At 44.7% G+C, this 23861-nt stretch overlaps 1 protein-coding gene and 2 non-coding genes across 3 annotated transcripts in view; 1 reads left to right on the forward strand and 2 right to left on the reverse strand.

The window, feature by feature from the left end:
- Positions 1–23861, reverse strand: part of Dtnbp1 (dystrobrevin binding protein 1) — a 191633-nt gene that overhangs the window by 93156 nt on the left and 74616 nt on the right.
- On the forward strand, positions 10424–10529 carry LOC116884115. The gene has a single exon (XR_004385846.1). It is a non-coding gene; the product is annotated as a U6 spliceosomal RNA (small nuclear RNA).
- LOC116884122 lies at positions 15059–15161 on the reverse strand. The gene has a single exon (XR_004385852.1). It is a non-coding gene; the product is annotated as a U6 spliceosomal RNA (small nuclear RNA).

Below are 23861 nucleotides of genomic sequence, written 5' to 3' on the forward strand. Positions count from 1 at the left end.
TTAAAAGTAATTGTAGCGATACCCGTTTTATTTTATTTTTTTATTTTTTAAATAGAATTAGTAACAAAAAGTCTTTACAGTCATTACAGATAGTGAAGTTACAGCTTTATACAGGACAGGAGGAAAAGCCTTAGTAATTGATAATTATTAATAAAAATAACTGATAATTATGATTTCAGTTGGCAGTTTTCAGGGCTAGCTGTACCTCCAAATAATATGGGAGACATTGTTAAATTCCCATCCTCCGACTCAAGCCTGAGAGCATTTGATTTAACTGCAACATCTCCATATTGTGTGAGAGATTCTCTGTGATTTTTGAGATCTAGTTAGGGCTGGGAACCGCTGGGCCAACCCAGGGCACTTCCCTTCTGCAAGGGAGGAAAATAGTTCTTCATGCAACAGCAGCCTTAATCTTAGATTCCGTGGTCCGTTTTTCTGATTTCTGACTTCTGTTTATACCCAGGCATGGAAGTCTAGACATAATAAATGTCTTAATACACCAGTTTTACACAGGAGTAAAAAGCTCTGTGGAGTGGAATGGCTGATTCTTTCCCCCAACCCCCGATAGTGGGTCTAACTACTGTGCACCTGATACCCTAATGAACCACCAGTCTGGAAGGGCGATTAGCTTGTCAGTGAAGGCCCTTCGATTAATCTCAGCGTTGTAAAATGTGGAGATGACGAAGGGGGAAGAGCACCCACATTAATAGTTTACAACCTTACGGATCTCTAGTTCTAAGAGACCCAGTATCCTCTTCTGGGCTCTGCGTGCAGGCACTACGCAGGCTTACAGTGCACATACATACACTCAGGCAGAAAACTCACACACATAGAACAAAGATAAAGCTTAAAAACAAACATAGTGAGACCTGTTTCTTTCTTTCTTTTTTTCCTTTTCTTTTTTTTCGGAGCTGGGGACCGAACCCAGGGCCTTCCGATAGCTAGGCAAGCGCTCTACCACTGAGCTAAATCCCCAACCCCGTGAGACCTGTTTCATTTGACTTTTTAGCTTTTTAAAAGATAGACTGAATAGTCTCCTTCGCTGCCTCCTCTCCCCATCTGGAGGGTGCCGGGGGAGTAGGGGGAGGAAACATGGCAGAAAAAGGTGGAGACCGAAGCATACTGCCCCCTAAACATCCAGCAAGGAATGGATTCTCAGAGCTTTCTGTAGCGCCAAGTATACATCCCGTGCAGGCTCCACCTATGCTAGGAATACAGCACAATGTAAATTCTATTAGGAAAGAGCCACTTAGAGCCTAAATGGAGACCCTAGGAACGAGGGTGAGAAATGTATGTGTACATAAAGAAATGTCCAAGTCACCAAATATGACCTCACTGGGAGCACGAGGCAATCATAGCATGGAGCTACCAATTTTAGCACAAAACAGCCAACGACTGTGACAGCTTTAACTAGCCACAGGTGGCTGAGTCATCTCTGGCTGCAGCCAAGAGACCATCAGACAACCTCAGACTTAAAAAAAAAAAAATACGTATTAAGGAAGAAGAATTCCTTAGGAGGAAAGAAAATCACTGGTGATGATGAGCAGGAGAACGTCTTGAGTAACGATTTTATACTGCGTCCCCAGGCTGGTGAAGAAGGATTTACAGGCATCTTGTATTTTTCCCATGAGGCATAGGAAAGTCGGAACCGTCACAGTGTTCCCATTTCCCTTTGCCCGGGAAGTTCAGGTTACAGTGACTCTTTCTTCTTAGAAATGCCTTGCCGGTGGGTTTGGTACATACCTTTAATTCCAGTGCCCAGGAGGCAGAGGAAATCGATCTTCTACGATGTGAGTTCAAGGCCAGCCTGCTCTACCTAGGACACTGCAGGGCAGGACAGGCAGAGAGGGCTGCACAGCGCCTCTGTGGAAGGAAGGAAGGAAGGAAGGAAGGAAGGAAGGAAGGAAGGAAGGAAGGAAGGAAGGCAGGAAGGCAGGCAGGCAGGCAGGCAGAGAAAGGAAATAAGCTATACGTTTTGTCTTCCTGAAAAAAAAACTATCTTGTTCTTTTAATATGGAACATTCATATGAAATTTTTATAATACCTTGTGAAGTTTCACTATTGTGACTCTAAATGAGGCCAAATGCTCTGCTGTCCTGCCTCTCTCTTTCCTGTGCTTTTTTTTTTTTTTTCTCTATTGTAGATGGCAGACAGGTGCATTTTGCCTAAACATCATGATGCATTTTGAGTGGGAAGAGAATTTATACTCTTTCGAATCCATAATTAAAGGTAGCCTCTGATGGGAAAGCTCAAATAATTTGCCCTGGAAATTGCTAAGGGCTGAATGGCAGTGGAGGTAAAGATTAGTGTCGACTGTGGTTTCGTGTATCAGAAAGCCAGATGCCAGAGAATTCCCTTTGCTTGGCCTAGCTTTGCCCTCTCTCCTACCCTGCAGGGTCTGCATCAGTCACGGCGAGGCTTTCTCTAATCAACACTAACCCATGTTAATATACATGAGGCAGGGAAACCTCGGTGGAGAATTAATTATCCTTAACAATATTTTTCTTTCAAAATTGGCTGATTTTCTTTGGGAAATATGACATGATATGATTTTGTGGGGAGTTATCATTTTTGGAAACAAAACCAAATACTAATTATAGGCTTACTGCCAGCACGCCCGATGCAACCTGCTGCATCTACTTCTTGTGGAAATGTTTCAATGATTCGGGCTAAATATATCCCGGGAAACGAAACCTTAAGTTCCCATGATTAAAATAGCTCTCAGATCCTTCTCTCTCTCTTGCAAAATTGAAACACGCATGCATATTATTTAAGGTAACGAAGACGTGCATTGCGATAAAACGCCCTGCCAAGACATTCAGTAGAGGTTATAATTTAGACTTAGTTAAGGTAAGCAGTATGGGTTTTACAAGATCTTAACAAGGACGGGAGAGACTGCTCACAGTTAAGAGCACTTGCTTCTCCTCCAGCGGACCAGAGCTCTACTCTCCACACACATACAACTGCTCGCAATCACCTGCAACTCCAGGAGCTACTATGTCTTCTTCTGACCCCCACAAGTGCCCCTACACAAGTGCTGTACACACACACACACACACACACACACACACAGTGACACACTTCCTCCAACACACACACACAGTGACACACTTCCTCACACACACACACACACACATACACACACACAGTGACACACTTCCTCCAACACACACAGTGACACACTTCCTTCCAACACACAGTGACACACTTCCTCCAACACACACACACACACAGTGACACACTTCTTCCAACACACACAGTGACACACTTCCTCAACACACATACACAGTGACACACTTCCTCCAACACACACACACACACATACACACACACAGTGACACACTTCCTCCAACACACACAGTGACACACTTCTTCCAACACACAGTGACACACTTCCTCCAACACACACACACACACACACACAGTGATACACTTCCTCCAACACGCACTCACACACAGTGACACACTTCCTCCAACACACACACAGTGACACACTTCCTCCAACACACATACACAGTGACACACTTCCTCCAACACACACACACACAGACACACACACAGTGACACACATACTCCAACACACACAGTGACACACTTCTTCCACACACACACAGTGACACACTTCCTCCAACACACACACACAGTGACACACTTCCTCCAACACACACACACACAGAGACACACTTCCTCCAACACACACAGTGATGCACTTCCTAACACACACACACACACACACACACACACACACACACACACACACACACACACACACACACACAGTGACACACTTCCTCCAACCAGACCAGACCTCCTAATAGTGCCACTTGCTGGGCCAAGCACATACAAACCACCATACAGCCCGTGATGCTCCCTCAAGAGGCGTAAGGCGTTCTTTTCAGAGACCACAGGTTAATGCCAGATCCTCTGCTGTAGAAATGAACTTTAGGACAAGCCAGTATGAGGCAGATTTGACATTTATTAAAAAGTGAGTTTCAATATAGATTTAAGCAAAGGCGTTAGTAGAGAGGTGTTCGGGGAAGACAAGAGAATGAGTTGAAGTCTCTCAAGGGAAAGCCACACTTCACTGTCTTTACCGTAGCCGTAAGAAGGATTTGGGTGGGTTTGGAAGGATTTGTTAAGGAATGTAAGGAGATGATAGTGAGGTTCCTGAAGACTATTGATTTGTGGTAGGTAACACCTTAGAGAGGAAGATAAACCTGAAAGATGAGTCAGAATATTTTAACCATTCCAAAAAAGCTAACAGTCTTTGTGAGGTTCTCAGAAACTATCTGGAAAAAACAACTAAGTCATCTACGCTCAGGCCTTCTTCATGGTTCGGTGCTGTCTAACATTCCCATTTGAATATCTCTGTATAAGAGAGATATTGTCTCTGTGTCTGCAATCTTTACAGGCAATGCTGGTAATTGTGCAGGAATTCTTGACTCTCAGCTGGGAGAGCCGTCAGCTAGATCCCAGAATGAGGGGCTTCTCTTCTTTCTCCTGTGTTCCATGTCTTTTAGCTTCCTGTCTTTCCTCCTGCCTCAATTTGAGTAGAATAAATGACTCTGGGGAACTCTACTGTTAGTCTCCAGCTAGACATTAAGCCACATACATCATTAGCTAAGTCACCCTAATAGCAGATGGGGGTCCCAAGGTACATTTGCCTTGGAGGTTAACGCGGGAGTGGACTTACTTCTGAGCAGCGTTAAGCTGCACAGAGCTCAGGGGTAAGACACCATGTGGGAATGAACAGGTGTGTGACCTTCTTACTTTATAAATGAGAACATTCTAGCTGTTTGCCAGGTGCATAGACACCAGAGGCCAGGATGAACTCTACTGTCAAAATCCCCAGGGTTTGCAGTTAAGGTGCTGAAAGTCCAGCATCCCAAACCGGATGTTCCTAGAGTCTCTGTCTGCAAAGCTGCTGTAATTTGGGGTTTAATTCTGGAAGCCATTTCACGCTTCTGATGATTCTTAACTTTAATAACCACCCACATGGATGATTTAAGATCAAAATAATACCCCTAGCTATAGCCTCAATGGTGATAGCTTTGATAAGTTCATGGGAAGGAAAAATAGAACAGTAAGATAGCCAAAAGGGGCAAGCAGTTTCTTTTGATTGTTTAGTTTCTGAGACAGGAGCTCATGCGGCCTAGCCTGGCCTAGAACATACGGTGTACCTGCAGCTAACCATGACCTTCTGATTCTCAGGCTTCTGCCTCTCAGACTCTGGGACTGTGGGAGCAAACCAGGCATATTTGACTCAGATGCAATTTTTTTCCATGTTATAATTTTGTCAAGGGCATGGTTTGAAACTAGTAAGTGTTTGCAGGTTTTCAGGTGTATGTATGTATGTGTGTATATATATGTGTGTATGTATGTATGCATGCATGCATGTATGTATACAGAACCTATTCCACCTTAGAGACCTATCTTGGTTTCTTCCCCTCTCTAGGTTTGGGCCTAGCACAGCCTCAGTGTGGACTCTCCATGGAGAGAAAGGTGAGGCAGGACTGGCCTTAGTTTTGATGTTTGCTCTTCTTTCCTATCTGGGGTAGCCTCTCTGGGTCTGACAGGGAAAGAAGACAGACTGAGGTAAAGGGAAGGATGTGTTTCTTAACTGGGCCTGTGATAGAATCCTCTGCCCAGAGCCTCAAGTTTACCCCACCACCCTGTCCCCCCCCCCAGGCAGTTTCCTGACCTCTCTCTGATCTCTCAGTCTCTAGGTGGAAGTGGCCTTGGTCAGCAGACAGCCCTCTGATAGTACTGTCTTGGAGATGCTACCCAAGGCTCTCAGTGTCCCCACGAGAGTTTAAGATACCCTTGAGTGAAGAACTCTAGGCATTGACATCAAGCAGTTGCAAATCCATCAGACTAAATAAAGGCACAGAAGCAGACACAATAAAAGCCACGGGGCATCATTAAGGGCTTAACTGAGTTTTATGCGCAGGAGAAGGAATTTGGCTTGATGATGCATGTCCCCAAGCCAGGTTACTCAGTTTAAAGCCAACCAAGGCAGCGATGCACAACAACTGACAAAGCGTGCACTGAGGTCTCACTCAGAAAGAAAATGAACCGTGGAGGTTTCTGTCAATATTTGGAAACTGAAGCCGTACACCCCCAAGATATACCTTTACTTACTTTATTTGGAAAAAGTGTGCATGTGTGCACATAGATGTGCATATACCCCATATGTGCAGGTACCCCTTGGAAGCCAAAAGAAGGCACTGGATCCTCTGGAGGTGATTGTAAGCCACCCAACGTGAGTGCTGGGAACTGGATCCCAGAGTCTTCTGGGAGAGCAGTAAGTACTCTCAGCTGCAGGGACATCTCTCCAGCCCCTAAATTCGCCTGTGTAGCTTCTAAAGCAGGCGAAGAGGGTGGTAGAGCATGAGCTTTGTGCTTGGGAGTAGAGAACCTTCTCTGTAGAGAGGATGCAGAAAAAAGTGTTCTTCCCGCTTTCTGGGACCCAAGACCAGCTTTACTTGGCGTCTTATGCTTTAAGGACTTTGATGCTTCAATTGCCCTTTGGTGTGTGTGTGCCCTGCCTTTCCCACGGTTCACAAATCCCCTGTCCTTCACTGAGATTCAAAACACAGCCCAGAATGAGTTAGCTGGATTTTTTCTCTCTCCCTCTCTCTTAAGAAAGGGTCTCACTATACAGCTCCAGTTGACACTGAACTCTTGATCCTCCTGCCTCAGCTCCTGGAGTGCAAGGTTGCAGGCATTTGCTTCCACAGGTAACTCTTAGATTTCTCCTATTTGAGGCCAACCTTCCCACCGATCCTCACAAGGACCATATACTTCCTAAAGAGTTCCCTTCTGCTCAGTTTAGCTAGAGTTCTTTAGTTGTTTGATATAAAGAACTCGGCGTGTTACGACTTCCTGCTGAGCCATCTTGCCAGCCCTTAAACAGATTTTTTTTTTAAAAAGAGTGACAAAAAGTTAATGTCAGATAATGTAACTTCTTAAAAATCTGTTGCATGTTCTTTACCAGATTCAATTCTGTCGTGATCTAGAATATTTTGAAAGTCTAATTTGTTGGAATCCGCACTGGAGAGGAGGAGGTGGAAGGTGGTTCTCTTGAGGCCATCTCGGAGAGATTATCTTGTTTAACAAAGCTGCTGCTTCCTCTGATGCCAGCGGTTGCCTGCTAACCTTTCCCTGTCAGCTCCCGCTCAGTCTCTGTTGAAATAGGCACAGCACTGCTTAGCATTCTCCCGGAGCATTTGTGTGACTGCACAGGGATGCTCTAGGGAAAGCAATGAGAACCTTTAGTCTGTCATGGTGGTAAAAATGTTCACACTGAATTTCCATCGCGAAAAAAAAAAAAAAAAGAAAAAAAAATACAACTCGACTTATTGCTGATGGTATACATTTCCTATTTAAAATGTATAATTTTGAGCCAGGTATGGTAGTGCACACCTTAATGTCAGCACTTGGAAAGTGGAGGCAGGGGGATGGGAAGTTCATGGTCATTCTCCAATTCATAGCACATTTGTTTCAATTCTGGGCTACATAAGATCGTGTCTCAAAATGTTAGCGGACAGGGCCTGGAGAGATGGCTCAGCAGTTAAGAGAGCATTTGTGGTTCTTACAGAGGATCCTGGTTCAGTGCCCAGCACCCGCATCACAATCATCTGTGGCTCCAGTTGTAAGGGCTCCAGTGCACTCCTCCGGCCTTTGTGGGCACTGCGCACACACACTGTATGTAGATGCATACCAGAAAAACACTCATACACATACAATTAAAAATTACTTTTGAAAGATTTTTAAGAAGCAAGCAGCCGACAACCACCGGAAACAAACCAACCAACAGACCGGAAATGTGTCCCCAGCCTGGGATTTTCAGCATCATCCCAAGCAAGGGCTGGGGGGAGAGAAAGCCGACGGAACAATAGCATTGTCTCCTTTCTGCTTCTGCTTCTTCCAGAACGCACCCAAGCAACACCAAGTTCCGTCTGTAGCCACGCCTCCCTCACCACCGGGCCTATAGCCACGCCTCCCTCACCACGTGGCCGGGGAGGGAGGGGAGTAAGACAGTGGTGGGAGGGAGCTTGGAGAAAAGCCAATTTGAATTTCCAACCATTTGATATATTGATCACCAATGAGCTTATGACATCCCAGGTAAGTCACTAAGGCACTCTGACCTTGTTTCCTCAGTTACAAAACAGACACAGTAATACCGTCACGCGGAAGTTTCCTGAGATAAACTTTTTTTTTTTTTTTTTTTTTTTTTAAACCTACACAAAGATAAACGCATTGGCCTGTAATAAACTCTCCTAAGTGTTTAGGACTGTGTAGACGTTACTCTTAAAATTAGTCACGGATTTTTTAAACATCCAAAGATAAATTATGCGAATGCTAAGCCGCCCCCAGAACGGATGCTTGGTTTGCATTCAGGATTAGCTAGGAGCATCTTTTAAGACAGAAGCACAGCACGGCAAATAAAACACTCATGCGGCCTGAGAATCTCCCAAGCTTCTCTTTGCTGATTTCTGGTATAAACTGGGTAGCAAAGCACGCTTTTGTTTTGTGTGTTTCTTTGTCTTTGAACTTTATTTATGCTCAGTGAATAAATACACCCATAACATTGTCTGCACCATCGATAATTAAAGCTACCGGGAGAAGGAACAATAAAGTGTAACGACAACTCTACTTATCAGAGAAACACAAGTAGGAGCTGACGTAATGACGCTTCCACAGCAACTCAGGAGACTCACCACCGACCCATGGTGTGCTTAAACCATTACTTAGTTTGAAGCTAACAGACAAGGAACCAAAAAGGCTATAGCATAGTTATTTCGCCCTTTTGCTAAATCAAAATTGGAGAAATTATCTAGGGCATTCAGCTAGTCTCTGGAGGATGTAACCATTTCTTAATTACCCAACTAGAAAATGTACGTGCCCCTGGAGAGTTCTCAGGAAACATTAGGGAGAGTTTATGTGAACTGCTGCCCCACAGTGATTTCTCTCACCAGAACTCAGCCTTAGATTTAAATAGCTCCATTTCTCCTCCCAAAGCCTTTGAGCTGCTGGGCCTTTCTTCGACCAGTGAGTGCAGCAGACATCTGCTGTTGCTGTGAAAGTTCAGAACATGGAGGTGGGTTGAACTGGTAAAAAAAGAAAAAGTTACTGAGTACCATGGTTAGGTGTATTTGTTAATATTTAATTTGCATTTAATAAGGACCTGTGGTGTAGCAGGGACACTGGAGGCACACAAAGAAGGGAACGTTACATTTTCCAGGAGCTGGCAAAAAAAAAAAAAAATATATATATATATATGTGTGTGTGTGTGTGTGTGTGTGTGTGTGTGTGTGTGTGTGTGTCCTCATCATGAGAAGTTGAATGGGGGGCAAATTGCAGGAGAAAAGGCCAAAGCGGGTGGGGTTCCTGTGGCCTGCTGGATGGTGGTTGCACCTGGTGACTGAGTCTACCTTGTTAAGACCGCCAGCACCCAGGCTTTCAATAGAAACTCTGGTAACTTAAGTCTGCAGGTAGCTCAGAATGCACTCTCTCCCCCTTACCCTGGTTTGTCTTACAGGGTCAGCGGGGAGGTCACTTCCTCTGAGAGGCATGGCAGTCCAGACTTGGTTAGTCTGTCTCATTATTCACTCTCACAACACCCTTCTCATTCAAACAATGACAAAGTGTCATCTCCCCTCCCCTCACCCCCACCTGCAGACTTTAAGGGTGGCGAAAGCAGACTCTTGTCTGACCAGTCCACATAATGTCCCCAGAACAAAGTCCTGCGCCAGATACATATGCATACCTTGAAATACTCTTGAATAACTAAGGACTGGGTGTGACCCTATTGCCTTTAGACATTCAGTAAAACCTTCTGGATTCAGAATGTAGTCTCCAGTTCCACCCGGGTTATTCCTCGCTCTGCCTTAATGGCAAACAACTTGAAGGGACTCCCTTACTCACGTTACTATGCACGTACTCAGACATACACAGACATTTTTACACAGACCATCCACACTCCCAGGCTCACAGAGGCTCACCCTTCATAGACAGTTCAGAGACTCATGCTTGTCTTCCTCAATGCTTTTACTCCTGGTGTTTGTTTGGTTTTATCTTATTTACTATTATTATTATTATTATTATTATTATTATTATTATTATTATTATTATTTTGGTTTTGGTTTTTCAGGGCAGGGTTTCTCTGTGTAGCCCAGGCCTTCCTGGAACTTGCTCTATAGAGCAGGCTGGCCTCGAATGCCTGACTCTTGGGATTAAAGGTGTTTGCCATCACTGCCTTGCTGCTTAGTTTATTTTTTAAGACAGGGTCTCTCTCTGTAGACCAGGTTGGGCTTGAACTTGAGATCTTCCTGACTCATCTTCCTGAGTGCTTGGATCGCAGGCATGTGACCATCACATCTGACTGTCCTTTTGACTGTTTAAAATTTTAAAAGACCAAGCTCGCTTCGGCAGCACGTACACTAAAATTGGAACGATACAGAGAAGATTAGCATGGCCCCCTGCACAAGGTTGACATGCAAATTCTCGAAGCGTCCCATATTTAAAAAAATTGAAAGACTTTATTTTATTTTATTTTAATGAATGTCATCTTGCCTGTGTGTGTACTAAGTACATGCCTGGTACATGTAGAAGCCAAAACAGGGCAATGGATCCTCTGGAACTGGAGCCACTGATGCTTAGGAGCCGCTACGGGGGTGCTGGGAACTGCGTCCAGGTCCTCGGAAAGAACAGAGGTTTAAACTGCTGGGCCATCTCCCCAGCCCACCTTCTATTGACTTTTACACTTGCATCCAGAAACGAATCCTTATGGAATATTGATGGAATGTTGACTTGATTGGGAAATTCCATACCAGTGGAATCTTAAGTAGTCCCTATAAAGATTCGGCCATTCAAGAGTAGACATTATACCTGGGTATGCGCGTTCGAGACAGAAATCGTTACCAGAGTTTCTATTCACAGCCTGGGCTCTGGTAGCCTTAATAAGCTAGACTCAGTCACCCGTCCTCAGTGCAACACCTAAAGACACAAATAAATAAACTGGCATGTCCGTATATATCTTTAATACCAGAATCTGGGAGGCAGAGGGTAGAGGATCTCTGTGAGATCAAAGGCAAAGTCGGCCTGGGTTACATAATGAGATCCCAATCTGAGAAGTGACAGAGATAGAGAGACACATAGAGAGGCAGACAGACACACACGGAGAGATAGAAACACCAGAGACAGACAGATAGACAGACAGACACACACACACACACATACACACACACACACAGAGATGGAAACACACAAAGACACACACAGGGAGACACACATACATAGAAACATACAAAGACAGACACACAGACAGAGATAGAAACACACAGAGACAGACACACACACACAGAGACACACACAGATAGAAACACACAAAGACAGACACACAGATAGAAACACACAAAGACAGACACACACACAGAGAGATAGAAACACACAGAGACACACACCTAGAGATAGAAACACACAGAGACAGACACACACACAGACAGAAACACACAAAGACACACACAGAGAGACACACATACATAGAAACATACAAAGACAGACACACACACAGATAGAAACACACAGAGACAGACACACAGAGATAGAGACACACAAAGACAGACACACACACAGAGATAGAAACACACAGAGACACACACACACAGAGAGATAGAAACACACAGACACACACAGAGATAGAAACACACAGAGACACACACGCACAGAGAGATAGAAACACACAGACACACACAGAGATAGAAACACACAGAGACAGACACACACACAGAGATAGAAACACACAGAGAGGCAGGCAGACAGACAGACACATGGGGGCAGAGAGATAGAGAAAAAGAGAGAGCGATAGGGAGATGTTCATACAGCCTGACTACACTGGACAAAGGAACACATAGAAAGGTGTAATAACTCCACCCCAGCCCATCTTGACATGAGAGTTAGGTTTCAAAAGAAGGCAGGAGGGACGCATAGCTAAGAGGTCCTGGTCAAGGTGTCCTCCCAACATTGACCCATCATTGTCTGGGCTCCAGGCTGTCCCTCGAGATGGTCTGGTCAGCTGTCAGGACCTTGTGAGGTCATTTCTGAGAGGCAAACACCTCCTCCTGCAGGTGCCAGGCTTTTGCCTTTCCCTTCCCCCACCCAGCACGGAATTCCTGGGGAAATCCTAATCCCTTGGACCCATTGTTTCCATATTCAGCCAAAGGAAGGGGCACAGGTGTGTTTTTCTAGGAGCTCTTTGACCCTGAAGGACACTTACATATTGGTTCCAACAGAAAAAGTAATTCAGTGTACACAAAGTCTCTGAAAATGTTAAACGTATTGAATAACAACGCGGATCAAGTCTCCTGCCCCCTCCTTCAGTTCTAGTGTCACTCATGCGCTGGTCTTAGTTTCCGTGTCTCAGAAGCAGACCCTGAAGTGCGCCTTTGTATGCACACAGTTTATGGACATGTGCTCCTCAGACACTGGGAACACAGGACAGGCGGCCAAGGGCAGGGGTGGATTCCTCACTCGGGCCCACAGGAGAACTAAAAGCCTGGTATTTCTTGCTTTCATTTTGTGTCTGTCTTTGCTTTGGCTGAGACTCCCACGTGACTCTGCATAGGCCTGTTAATCACTCCAAGAGCCTTTGACTCCATCACAGTCTTACTGAAGGGGGACCTTCAAGGCTGGAAGCACAGTGATAGGTCAGCCACTCTGGATTCCAAGACGAGGAAATCCTTCCAGATCAGACCACTACCACAGTGAGATCGATTATCTGTGATGGAGAGGTCACACCTTGGAGTGGATCGATTATCTGTGATGGAGCGGTCACACCTTGGAGCGGATCATCTTTGAGTACCAGATTGGTCTCCTTGGGTGAAGTCAGTGACAAACGGATTAACCATTACTAGGTTACCTTGCAAGACATAAGCTCACACAACAGTGGACAGGGCCTTGTATAAAGCTGTTTAATTACACAGACTTCTTGCCCTGGCCTCAGTTCCTCTGTTTAAATCCAGAGCTCATAACAGTACCCCCAAGATATACTTAGGGTTTCTAGTACTTTTCCTGATGTGTTGATTAAACCTCTCTGTCTGGTTTTCACCATGACTCATCCCTTTAGTTAATGTAATTTAAGTGATTTCTTGATAAGGCTTCCTTACGTCTTCAACTGGGTATCATCTGTGATCTCTCGCTGTGTCCGAGGTCCTACTTCCTTCTGTCCATCAACAAACTCCGGTCTAGGATCTTCCCGGTGTATTCAGATACCCTCCCCAAAGGACTGTCATTAGGATATCCTCACTTCTCTCATATTGTTGATGGCTGCCTGGACGGAGGTATTGACTTCTGGGATATTAAAGCACAAAAAATATGGGTTGGATGTTTGTGTTTCTCAAAAATTCACATTAGGTCTTAAAGACGAGAGTTTTTAGAGAGGGTTGGTCATGAGGGCCTCCCCTTTATGAATGGAATTATTGTTCTTGTAAAGAGGCTTGAACTAATCCCAGCACTAGGAAGGCCAACCTGGGCTGCACAACAAAATCCCGACACAGAACAACAACAAAGAAAACACATTTGTTAGAACACTAGCCCCTTAAGACAGCAATCAATCCTAAGGGGCCAGATCCCCACAGCCTGGAGGGCATCAGGCCACACCCACTGCAGCGCTCTCTCTAGGACTGAGTTAATTCCAGTTTACAGTCCTTAACAGTACCCGGCTCTCCCATGCTTTCTGCTTTGTATTCTGTGTCGAACAGAATCACATGATGTAAAACTTCCTGTCCCCTCAAAGGTTATAAAAGTTAGGTATTTTCTTTGGTCTAGGGATTTCTCTCCTCCCCCCACCCCCATTTCTTATGATCACCCAAGATGAAGTTCAACTCCAAGGCTTTAAGAGAATGCCTCTCTTTCTCTCTTTTCTTTTAAGCCCAATTACAGCTTCAAGGTCATTTCTCCTAAGATACCTTATTCCTGGGGGTAATTATGTGTCAGCAACCTTTCTCACACACACACACACACACACACACACACACACAAATGCACATGCACAGACACACACATGAGTGAATGTATACAAGCATACATGCACGCACATGTGCACACACATATGCACAGACAGACACATGTACACATACATACACACACATACACATACACACATACACACACACACTCACACACACATACATGCACACAAACGCACATACACATGCACAGACACACACATGAGCGAATGTATATAAGCATACACGCACGCACATTTGCACAGATGCATATACATATATATATATACATACACACACACTCACACATGGACACACGCATGGGCAGACAGATGCACACACTCACAGATACATGGCACACTAACTTAGGCAGGGAGAGGCCTAGTGAAACCGGTTAGTTTTTAAATTTTAGTATCTCTGAAGTCAGCCTCCCTTTAACCGTCATGAGGTTAGACAGCTTCTACGATGTGGCAGTCATTGCTTTCACATGGTACATCAAAAAGTATTACACTGGGGTAGAAAAATGGTCAGTGGTTAAGAGCACAGGCTTTCAAAGGACCTGGGTTCGATTCCCAGCAGCTATACGGTACCTACAACTGCCTGTGACTCCAGTTCCAGGACATTTGATGCCTTCTTCCCTCGGCAGGCACTAAACATGCGTGTAGTGCAAAGACAAGCATAGATGATACAAATACATGTACAATAGCAAAATAGTTTTTAAAAAGGCACATGCCTAAGGAATATATTCCAGAGACAAGAGTGCAAAGTTCTTTTAATTTTACGTGTATGGGTGTTCTGTCTGTATGGATGTCTGTGTGCTATGTGCACACAGGGCCCTCAGAGGCCAGAGAGGGTTGTTGGGATCCCCTGGGACTGATGTTACGATGGTTGTGAGTCCCATGTGGGTGCTGGGAATTGAACCATGGTCCTGTGGAGAAGTAAAACGTTCTTAACTGCTGAGCCATCTTTCCAGCTCCTGGAAAATTTTATTTTACATCAAGTTTTTGTTTTTTTAAATAAGAAATAGGCAAAGCCAGCTTTCTTTTCAGAAAGATACAGAACACCTCATGAATTTGCATGTCCTCCTTGTACAGGGACCATGCTGATTTTTCTGTAGTTCCAATTTTAGTATATGTGTTTGCCTAAGGAAGCTCCGGAACATTCTTTTAGAAACTATCTTGATTCAATTTCTTTTTAAAACGGGGGCTGGTGTATCCTAGGCTGCCCTTGAACTTGTGATATACCCAAGAATGATCTTGAATTCTTGATTTTCTTGCCCCCCACTTCCTGGGTGCTGGAATTATAAGTGTGTTCCACACTCCTGACGTTGTGCAGTGGTGGGAGTCAGACCCAGGGCTTCATCCATACCAGGCAACCACTCACCCGAGTAGTTTTGCACAGTTTCTCACTTCAGTTTTGAGATAGGGTCTCACTGTATAGCCTGAAACTTGCTATAGCCCAATCTGACCTTGAATTCACCCAAACCTACCTGTCTCTCTGTTGAGTGCTGATTAAAGGTGTGTTAACACGCCCAAGTACCATTTCTTACTGAAGTGTAAGCCCAGTACAACTTAGTATCTTTAACAAATGTTTACTAAAAACTTAACAAAAACCAAAAGAGGGTGCTGGCATATATAAGTCCTTTCCCTAAAAGAACTTAGAAGATCCCACCTCATGATGTTTCTGGACTGCTATGTCACAATCCCTCAACTGCTTTGTCGAGCAATGCATCAGAGTCTCTATTTCTTCTCCACCTTGGTGGACTGTGTCCCCATGAGCCAGGGACCCAAACCAGCCCTTTCTCTTCTACTTCATTGGTGACAGCAAAAAAGTCAACCGATGTGTATTTGCAGCTTAGAATCTATGAGATAAGGGATTAGAAATGAAACACCCATCTTCAGGGCATCCTTCTCTCTTTCTATCCTTCCTTCCCTCCTTCCTTCCTTCCTTCCTTCCTTCCTTCCTTCCTTCCTTCCTTCCTTCCTGTCTTTCTTCTTTTTTTTTGGACAGTAACTCACTGAACCTGGTGCTTACCAATTGGCTAGGCTGTGGAGTCAGTTGACCCTGAGATCCTCCCATCCTATCTCAGCCTCCCTGCACTGGAGTGCCCCCCTTGCTTCTCTGTGCGTGCACACATGCTCATATTTTCATAACACTGCACACAATACACTCATGTGTTATGTGCATGAAATAACTTGTTGGTTCTCGACTTCCACCATGTCGGCGTTGGGGTTCAGGCATAATGGCACGGACCTCTACCTTTCATGTGGTCCTGGGGACCTAATCATGAGTCTTTCTGTGTGTGAGCCTCGCTTTATCCATGGAACCATCTCCCTAGCCTAAGAGAGCCTTTCCTGCTTGGATGGGGCATAGGAAGCCAGCCTGGCTCACAGAGAGACTATTTTTTTTAAAAGCCTTTCATTAAAACTTGATTACTTTCACAACTGTAATTATCAGCCATGTGAATCCATTGCAGGAATATTCATAGCATTAAAGATTGGACACAATTTAAATCCTGCCAGCTCAGGGAAAACAAACCTTTCCATTTTGGAGATTACATTCCAAGGGTGTTGGGTCAAAGTCATTCGGACTGCAGTGGTCTTCTCTTGATCTCTTCAGCTAGGAAGTACTTTCTACAGTTACTGGCCATTACAAAGATTTTTAAAGCCATTTTAAACTTTGATTTTTTTTCATTGTGGGGTAACATTTGCATTAAAAAGTGTAAAATCCAGGGGCTGGGGAGATGGCTCAGTGGTTAAGAGCACTGACTGCTCTTCCAGAGGTCCTGAGTTCAAATCCCAGCCACCACATGGTGGCTCACAACCATCTGTAATGGGATCCGATGCCCTTTTCTGGTGTGTCTGAAGACAGCTACAGTGTACTCATGTATAGAAAATAAATAAATATATATTTTTTAAAAAGGTAAGATCCAGTGGTATTTAAGGTAACTAGAGAGCTGTAGAACTGTTTCGACTATCTAGTCCCCAAAACTTCACTGTCCCCCAAAGACAACTGTGCCCTGCTCCCAGGTCTTCAGCAAGACTTTTCCTTATAAATTTGCCTGTTTTGGATATTTTCCATAAAAAACATCATACAGCATAATATTTTATGTCTGTCTTCTTTTATCTTGTAGCCCGCGTCAGTGTTTTGGGTTCAGCGATGCCCCTTTGGACAGACATACTCATTCCTTATGCATTTGGGTCATTGTTATCTTTGGCTGTGGTGTTCTAGTGTTCATATTGAGGCTTTTGTTTATGGACCTGTTTTTTATTTCTTTTGGGGTGTGGGGATGGGGGTGTATGTACCTAAGATTAGAATTGCTCAAGCATATAGTGATTCTATGTCGAACTTTTTGGATGTAACGCCGAAACGTTTTCCACAGCACTTGCAATGTTTCATGATCTTGTTAGCAACGTATCAGACTTCAGTTTCTCTGTGTCCGCATCATCATGAGATATATTTTGAAAGGTTTTCCCAGAACTCTGAAACCGCTCAGGATAGGCTAAGCGATCAGGCTGCTTGAATGTCGTTTTTACCCTCAACTTGGAATCACAGAGCTGTTAATGTAGAGCAGTGTGTCTTGGTCAGGGTTTGTATTCCTGTACAACATCATGACCAAGAAGCAAGTTGGGGAGGAAAGGGTTTATTCAGCTTACACTTCCACATTGCTGTTCATCACCAGAGGAAGTCAGGGCTAGAACTCAAGTAGGTCAGGAAGCAGAAGCTGATGCAGAGGCCATGGAGGAATGCTGCTTACTGGCTTGCTTCCCCTGGTTTGCTCAGCTTGCTTTCTTGTAGAACCCAAGACTACCAGCCCAGGGATGGCACCACCCACAATGAGCTGGGTCCTTCCCCTTTGATCACTAATTGAGAAAATGTCTTACAGCTGGGTCTCATAGAGGCCTTTCCTCAAGGGAGGCTCCTTTCTCTGTGATAACTCCAGCTTGTGTCAGGTTGACACACAAAACCAGTCAGTACACTGTGTTTCCCTGTCTGCACTGAGAATAACGCTGAACCCCTCTTTATCCTGCAGTCACACCTGTTTAACCTTACATCTGGCTTCTACGATCCATTTCTCTCCCTCCACCACGCAATTCCGATCTTGTGAAAATTCCCATTTGCTCTCATCATTTCATAAATCTCAAATTTGGACCATAATTTTCATAATAAGAGACAAGGCGTGAACGTAAATGCGTTTGTGCGCATTGTTTTCATTTTTGTGACATCTACGGGTCCATGAGTTTACAGTGTAGAAATCCAAAGAAGTAGAGACTTGGTCTCCCACTCACGTGTAAAGGGCGCCACATCTGAACCGGTTTCCATGTCGGTGGTTAAGTTTCACCTAGAAAGGTAAAAGGTTTAAAAAGTGTAGTTAGTCTCCATCGTCGCCAGAGGGCAGACCTCAGCAGCTTGAGAGCTGGTACCCAGGATGTTGTCTTGACACTTCGTTGCGTCTCTGAGGACCTGCAGGGGGCGCTGCAGCTCACACCAGCTGCTGGCGTCCGGAGGTTGCTGCGGTTTGGTTCCTCACACCAAGCTTGCAGGAAAGGTTCCTCATTTGAGAGGCTGAGGAAGGGAGGGGCACGCTGCTGTCTTCCTCAAGACACTGGCCTGCTGCAGACACCCGGGAATTTACATTTTTGCAATTAAATTCGGTAATCTGAATTTATTATGGCTACAAAGAATATAAAGTCAAAGAAAAAAAAGAAAGAAAAAACGCATGTTAAAGTTTTCCAGCGGCAGTGTACTTCTCCGAATGCGAAACTGAAAAGGACAAAGAGCGGTTGGCTGGGGACAAGGTTGAGTGACCCCCTCAGGACCAGGAAAGTTTCTTGCTGTGAGTCCGTTTCTGCAGGGACCGCAGAGATGGAAAGTCTATTTGACAGACCTGATACCAACTTTGGAGTTTTGAAATAGAACTCTGGCACATTTGAGCTAAATGCCTTTTCCTAAGGAGCGAGATTCCCAGCTCTGCATTTCACACACTTTTCCTGGTTATGCAGTTCAGAGGCAGAAACTGGGGAAGATTAGTTGCTTGGATTTTTAGGGTTTCTTGAGGTTCAATCGCATCTATAACAGATGTGTGAATTGTGTTATTTCTTGGCCTATGAGGTCTATATGCAAACTATTCTGTTTAATAAGTGAGGCTATTTATTTTTATTTTTTTTTATTCTTTTGGAGACATACTCAAGCTGGTTTGACACTCTGTAACCCAAGCTGGCCTCAATTTTTTGGCACACTTCCCCCTCAGGTTCCCCAGTACCAGGCATACACTACATTGTCTAAAGGACTTAACACTTTTGAGGAAGTCTTTCTGTTACTTGTTTTAAAAATAAGAAAGCCACAGTTGGGGAAGTTCAAAGTCACTTAGTGAACCCCTGACAGAGGAGAAAATGCCACAAAATGGCTAATCTTCCTTCAGGGCTGTTGACAGTGTTCTGGTATCAAACGATGTAGTAACATTCTTCAGAAGAGGGCCAGCAGATGAAAGTCAGGATGCCTACTTACATTTAGATTTCTGGCAAAAAGCAGATACCCTTTAATCACACCCAAAATATCGTGCAGGACATGCATGTTTCCACACCCCAGTAGATAGCTGTAGAGGACGAGATTACTTTTCTCTCCCATCACTAGATTCAGAGTGGGGACTTACAACAGATCAACAAGAGAACCTCATAACAAATTCATTCTTTGTGACATGGGAGACCAGAAACAAAGGTCCAAAGAGAGAAACTGTATTTATCTGTGCGTGTGTGTGTGTGTGTGCGTGCATGTATGTGCATGCATGTGTGCATGTGTGTGTTGTGTGCGTGTGTGTGCATGCATGTGTGCATGTGTGTATGTGTGTGTGCGTGTGTGTATGTGTGCATGTGTGTGTATGTGTGTGTGCATGTGTGTGCATGCATGTGTGCATGTGTGAATGTGCATGTATGTGTGTATATATGTGTGTGTGCAGCATGCATATGTGTATATACATATGTGTGCTTGTGTGTGTGCATGTGTGTATATGTGTGTGCATGTGTGTGCATGCATGTATGCATGTGTGTATGTGTGTATGTGCGTGTGTGTGTATGTGTGTATGTGTGCATGTGTGTGTATGTGTGTGTGCATGTGTGTGCATGCATGTGTGCATGTGTGTATGTGTGTATGTGCGTGTGTGTATGTGTGTATGTGTGCATGTGTGTGTATATGTGTGTGTGTGTGCGTGCATGTGTGCATGTGTGTGCATGCATGTGTGCATGTGTGCATGTGTGTGCGTGCATGTGTGTGTGTGTTTCAGTATGAAGGCAACTCTGAGTATCTTCCTCTATCCTGATCCATTTTACTCTTTTGAGACAGAATCTCTTCATCAGCCTGGAACTTGCTGTTGACTAGCTAGCCAGCGAGCCCCTGATTTCCTCCTGTCTGTCTCTGGGTGAGACGCAGATGCAAGAGATTGAACCTCAGGCCCCCAGGCTTGTGCACTAATTACTTTATCCACGAAGTCCCCTCAGGCACTGGGATACTGTAATCTTGTGAGCACTTGTGCAGAGGTATGAGTGCTCAAAAGGATGAGATCTGAGGTTGATAGGCCGGGAGAGCTCAGACACTTGGCAGTGGCCCTGGGACTTTAGAGAGAAGGATGCTCCTCTTCTCCAGCGTTGGAAGAACACCTATCAAATGAGGGGCTTGAGACCGGCTTCAGAGTGGAAGGGGTTAGAGGGAGAAAGATCTTCCTGCTTACGTTAGTTATTACAGTGGTTACGCTTAGGTTATTGCAGTGGCCAATTACCTTCTGGGCACAAAGGAGGAGGATTTATTTTGGCTCATGGTTTCATAGGGTCCAGTCCGTATTTACTTGTCTCCATCCTAGCACCAAACACTGGAGCAGAACATCATGCACCAGGAGTAGAGGACAGCTGTTTCCATCACAGAGGCAGCTAGAAGGAACATACACGGGTTGTGCGTGGTGGCTTATAATCTTAGTCCAGCACTTGGAAGGCAGAGGCAAGATGCCTGTGAGTTCCAATCCAGCATGATCAACATAGCAAGTTCAGGGTTACACAGTGAGCACCCCCACTAAGACACAGATACACACAGGCACACACAGACACACAGATGCACACAGATACACAGGCACACATACACACACACACAGACACACACACAGACACACACACACAGAGACACACACACACATACACAGACACACAGACACACACACACACAGACACACAGACAGACATACACAGACACACACACAGAGAGAGACACAGACACACACACACAGAGAGACAGACACGCACAGATACACACACAGACACACACACACAGAGACAGACACACAGACACACACACAGACACACACACACACACACACACACACACACACAGATCTATACCCTCGGTGACCTAGCTAATTCCCACCCCTTAAGTTTCCACCTTACAAAAAAGCTCCACCATTTAGGGGCTGAGCATTCAAATCGCTAATCTATACGGGATGGTTCTCAATCAAACTATTTTTGGTTGCTTTCTTAATGCTAAGATGCTATATTCTGTTGCTATGTCCTGAACCCCATCACAATCCTACCTTACACTACGAACCTGGGGGTGAACCCACACTGCTCTAAATTCTACAGTGAGGTCTATGATTAATTTATGTTGGAGAGAGATTTCTGAGAAAGGCAAAGGTTTCCAAAACGTACAAAGCCGTGTCACAACTAAAACCATCACACACATGAAGCAAAATCACAAAGGAGAACAGTCGAGTTGGTAACGTGGAATTCTGGGGAGTGGCTGTGCGGTGTGCGTTCACTAGCCAGGAGTCACACATATGGGGGCTTCGAAGGCATGGGCAACGGGATAATGAATTAAGTGGGGCTCATTCTGTTTTGGATGTTGAAGAGTTCTCTAACAGGCTCAAGTGTGGCAAACATGGTGCCCCTAGGTTTTGCTCTTTCCCCTGCCCTCTCCCTTGTTTAACCTTTAGACGACATTCCTAAAGCTCGCCCCCAGCCCCCACAGTCTGGTCCCCTTATTTGACCACTGACTCATTTCTGAGACTAAGAACCATAGTCTGGCAATCAAGATTTATTATTTTGCTGTCCTGGCTAATCTGTCTGTCAGGACTTAACCAACGAACCTTAGCACAGACTTCCTTTCTTCATCATCATCATCATCATCATCATCTTCTTCCTCTTCCTCTTCCTCTTCCTCTTCCTCTTCTTCTTCTTCTTCTTCTTCTTCTTCTTCTCCTCTTCCTCCTCCTCCTCCTCCTCCTCTTCCTTCTCCTCCTCCTCCTTTTTTTTTTAAGATTTATTTATTTTATTTATATGTTAGTACACTGTAGTTCTCTTCAGACACTTCAGAAGAAAGCATCCTATTACAGATGGTTGTGAGCCACCATGTGGTTGCTGAGAATTGAACTCGGGACCTCTGGAAGAGAAGTCAGTGCTCTTAACCGCTGAGCCTTCTCTCCAGCCCTTCCTTTCTTCTTTACCCCCCCTTCCCACTCCTGCAAAATCAACCAAACCAAACCAAACACCTCCCCATCCCCTCTCCCTCCCCCACCCCCTCTCTCTTTTGTCCCTCTGATATAATAAATCTCCTTTGTGCTGAAAATTTGGTGTCTGGGTGTGTTCTCTACTGATTCTGAGGGGGTCCCTTTACAGATGTGATATATTTCCATGCACTCTTTGTGTATATATTTTGTTGAAAACAAAATGTCTAGAGCTGGCTCAGTAGGTGAGGGTGCTTGCCACTAAAGATCTAGGTTTGATCCCTGGAACCCACATGGGAGTAGAAGAAAAGTGACTTTCAATAGTCATCTTCCATGCACATGAAGTCTGGCCTCCATGCACATGGTCCCCTGTCAACACCACACACATTAAAATAAATAAAGATACAGAAAGCATGCCCAGATGCTGGCACAAGACAGACATAGGGAATCCCAGATCCAGCCTCTTGGATCTCTGGTATCTTCATCTATATGATGGGAATAGCGACATGTAATTGGTAGCAATCATGTGTGCTTCAAAAAGAAGTTGTGTTGATAATGGTTTTGGGGGTACCAGAGTCTGTAGGAGATGTTATTGATCTCGTCTCTGTGGGGTGAAGTATAGATTGCTTCTGGACTCCCGCATTCTATTAAATAAAACGAGGCCAGGCAGTTTTGCTTCCGTTGGCTGTGTTTTTTCGACCACATCTATTGAAAAACCCAAAAGAAGTCACCCAAAACTTTGCACACTTTGAACGTTAGAAGTAAATGGCTGCCCTTCGGGGAAGCAAGTCTGAGCAAGTGGGTGATGCTCGAAAAGAAGTGTGTCAGAACAGAAAGACGGGCTGCTGTTAATGTCACAGCTAGCTTCATAGAGGGGGCAACACACAGAAAAATCGATGAAGAAAAGGCTCCTGATTGGAACAGGTGACAGTTTGCTGTTGACACGCAAAAATGCAGATTCTTCCCCCTAGTTATACGGTCTCCAGAACTCCACCAGAGAAACAGTATTTTAGCAAAAATTTGAACATCGGTTTTATTATTTATTTATTTGCATCTTCCCGCTTACCCTTTAGAACATAATTATTTATCTCCGTGTGTGTTCCTGTGTGGTCAGAAAACCAATTTTGGGAGTCGTTTTTGTTTTTTTTCCCCGTCTTCCAACTTCTTGTGTGATTTCCAAGGATTGAGTCAAGTTTTCAGGCTTGGTGGTAAGCGCCTTAGCTAACTGGTGCGTTTGGCGGACCCTGGTGTGTATTCTACGTTCCCTAAGCTCCTGAGTGTTGTGGGCCACTCCTGAAAACCCAGCACTGGGGAGGTGGAGGACGGCAAGACCCTGCCTGGAAAAGAGAAGAAAACCAGAGATGGCAATCACA

This window comes from Rattus rattus, chromosome 14, assembly GCF_011064425.1.
Source record: "Rattus rattus isolate New Zealand chromosome 14, Rrattus_CSIRO_v1, whole genome shotgun sequence".
NCBI lineage: Eukaryota > Metazoa > Chordata > Mammalia > Rodentia > Muridae > Rattus > Rattus rattus.